The following is a 3,944-nucleotide window of genomic DNA, read 5'->3' on the forward strand; positions in this document are numbered from 1 at the left end:
TCAGGCTAGGACTTATGGGTAAATGGAAAACTTGATGTGCCTGAACGGGCACAAAGAATACATGAGGGGCATGGCCTAGTCTTTATTATGAGTAATAGTCCATGCCCATCTCGAGCAATTTTATGCCCTTGCTATGGGCATGAAAGATACATGAGGGGCATGCCCTAGTCTTTATTATGAATAATGGTCCGTGCCCATCTCGAACAATTTTATGCCCTCGCTATTGGCACGCAAGGTACAGGAGGGGCATGGCCTAGTCTTTAATTATGAGTAATGGTCCATATCTTACCGTACCTTATCCACAAAGTAAGGTGAGGGATGTCATCATGGAGACTGATGAAACAATGGTCTCTTTTGATGTTACATCACTCTTTACGTGCATTCCTGTTGATGATGCAGTAGAGGTGGTCAGCTTAAGATTAAAATCAGACATCACTCTGAGCAGCAGGACCACGCTTTCCACAGAACAACTGTGTCAACTCTTGAAACTGTGCCTGCAGTCAACCTACTTCACATATGGGGAACAATATTATAGGCAGAAACATGGGTGTGCTATGGGGTCTCCAGTTTCTCCTATTGTTGCCAACCTGTACATGGAGGAGGTAGAAAAGAGAGCCTTGACGTCCTTTTCAGGGACACCACCGAGTCATTGGTTCAGGTATGTTGACAACACCTGGGTTAAAATTAAATCTCAGGAAGTCCAACATTTTACTGACCACATCAACTCTGTGGATAAATACATCAAGTTCACACGAGAAGATGGAAAAAAATGGCAAGTTGGCTTTCTTGGACTGTGAGGTCTCAGTCTCTGATAGAGGACATTTGCAAACTGAGGTGTACCGCAAACCCACCCACACAGACCAGTATTTGCAGTTTGACTCCCATCACCCTTTGGAGCACAAGTTAGGAGTCATCAGGACTCTGTATCACAGAGCAGACAGCGTCCCTACTAGCTCAGGAGCCAGGCAGAAGAAGAAATCCCACACAAGACAGGCTCTAGAGCAATGTGGATATCCTAACTGGGCCTTCCTGAAAGCAGAGAAGAAACCCAAACAGGACTCCAGTCAGCCAACAGGTGAAAAGGAGGAACCCATACCTAGACCAGAGGTCATTCCATATGTTGAGGGAGTATCAGAGAAACTGAGACGTTTATTTTCTAAACATAACATCCCAGTGGCTTTTAAACTCCAAAATACATTACGGCAAAGACTGGTTCATCCCAAAGATCCAGTCCCCCAGCACAAACAGAGTAATATTGTGTATGCTGTTCAGTGTCAGGAGGGCTGTGATCAGTCTTACATCGGGGAAACTAAACAGCCACTGGCCAAAAGGATGGCCCAGCACAGAAGATCAACATCATCAGGCCAGGATTGTGCAGTCTACACTCATCTCCAGGCCAGTGGTCACTCTTTCAAGGACGAAGATGTTCACATCCTACACAGAGAGGAACGATGGTTTGAGAGAGGAGTAAAGGAGGCCATCTTTGTGAAAAGAAACCGTCCATCATTAAACAGGGGTGGAGGCCTCCGGGTTCAACTGTCCCCCTCTTACAATGCTGTGATTGCTAGTATCACTCAGCCCTCTGTGAACAGTAAACAGCCATCAATGTGCTAATGATCCATTGTTAGGCTGATGGTCCTTCTTGAGCATGTGATCAGCTGGTTTTGGTTGTCAGCAGCAAACTGGTTGATCCACTCTGAGAAGGTGCTATTTAAGAGACTGAGCTGAAAACAGCACCTCAGACTGAGGAAGTCTCTTGGATGAGAGACGAAATGTTTCTATATTTTTTTGCTTTGTTTTTTTTTTTTTTTTTTTTGAATGTCCAGAGGACCAGATTCAACTTTTTTTGATTTTTCTACCTGGATTATTGAGCATGCATCAGGATATTTTATTTACAATCTTGAAAAACATATTAGGAGATGCTCAGCATGTCTGTCACTGTACCACAGTTTGCTTCTTCTAAAGTGACTGAAGAAATTTTGATAATGAGTGAATGTAACATTTAATTACATTGTAGGATTAATTACACATTTTCCGATTGGAATAAATTAGGCTAGTATGAGCCATTGGCATGTTATTATGGAATTGTACATGGTCCATCCCAGACCGATTTAGTCTGTTTTTAGGTCAAAACATAGAAACAGGCATATGTGTGCAATATTTTAGATATTAACCAGTATTTTTTCCATAAATATACAGCTATTGAATATGGAAGTGCATATGAAAAGTACACAGTTGCTGTCTAGAAATTAAGAATATAAAAGAGCATCCTTAAACAGCTAAAAGCAAACTTCTGTTTTGTCTCTTTGTAATCTGGGTAAATGGTTAACCTTCAGTCATTTATACCAAATTATATTATTACTGTATAATGATAATACTATTATAAATATATTTGAACAAATGGACTTAGTAAATGAACTACAAATAAAGTAACATTTTGACGTTGCTTGTTCTTGACTAACACTTTTATATCTCAGACATTCTCAGAGATAGAAAAGTCATAGACTATTAATGCTGTGACTTTGAACAACAAAACTGAAAACAGTGTTCCCATTCACAAGGCCACTGACTCCCACCACCCCTGTTTTAACAGCAGTTTTAACCAGTCTAAGGCTCCATCCACACAGAGATGATTTTAGGTTTATACACAATTTTTTTGTCTTTTAGGCTGTGTTTCCACACAGATTTGGCATCTTAGGAGACCAAAAACCATCATTTTTGAAATTGTGTTCCAGAGTGGATACATTTCAGAAAGCAGATTTCATGTTTCTGTGTCTTGTTTTAAACAATGAAGTCATAGCTCCATCTCGCTCTCTATCCCAGATGTGCCTCACTCAAATAAACACGTTGCCGTTCAACAGTGTTTTAGGTCTGATAATTTCCAGTCCAATTACAATGTAAAACTCACCCAACTCCAAAAAAATCAGCCCAAATATATATCCCTTATAAAACTCATGTTAATAGTGTCAGGTAATTACCGTAATGGTAACTATTAACTGTAGTTTGAATAATACTTTGGAAAGCACCTTAATCTGAATGAAAACACAGCAGATAGCATTTTAAAAGAAAACATTCATTACTACTATTAAAATTCTCAGTTTCTTCTCATCCATTGGTCTGAAACAAGTTGTTTTATTTAATTTTTCATATCTAGGGTCCATAACAAACTTGTTATTTTACAGTCATCATCTGCCGTTATACTGTTTTTGGTTGCTCTTTGTAATTTTTAGTATAGTTGCTAAATTTAGCCCGTTATAGTTAGGCAAACACAATAAATGCATAGTTTGCTTGAGGATGTGTATTTATATAGTTTTTGGTGCATTATTGCTTGGCATTTAGGCACTACTTGAAATGAAAGTGCTATGGTGATAAACTACTGACTTTATTTAAACAATATGAGCATAAATGTTAAACTAAAATGACACAATATCAGAAAAACAAAACAAATTATAATGATGATATGAATGAAAAAAGTTAAATTGGGAAAGCTGAATATTTTCAATTCCCTTTGATCAGAATTAGGTCCTGTTGTGACCACAACTCAGAGGCAACCATTTAAAGAACCATTTAAGATCATTTAAGACATTAAAGTTTTCATATATTAATTATCAATGACATTTTAAAGAGACAATGGTATTTTGACAAGACTTTTACCTTAAAGGTTCCACATACATGCACTTATAAACAAAATTATGTTGTATATGATCATTATAGCAGTTCTAGTAATATGCTACTACCATGCCATAAGTTATTTTTTACACCTTTGCAAGTATAACATTTGCAAGAATAACAAAGAATTACCACAGACTGATAATAGGTAAAAAGCATCATTGTTAGCTATTTAATTAAACTAATTTTAGTATTTACCCATTTGACCAATAGTTTAATATTTTTATGGCCATTAATGTCATTAATATAACAGTAAACAAGTCGATAACCAATCT

Source organism: Nematolebias whitei, chromosome 14 (assembly GCF_014905685.2).
Source record: "Nematolebias whitei isolate Nwh7 chromosome 14, NemWhi1, whole genome shotgun sequence".
Lineage (NCBI taxonomy): Eukaryota > Metazoa > Chordata > Actinopteri > Cyprinodontiformes > Rivulidae > Nematolebias > Nematolebias whitei.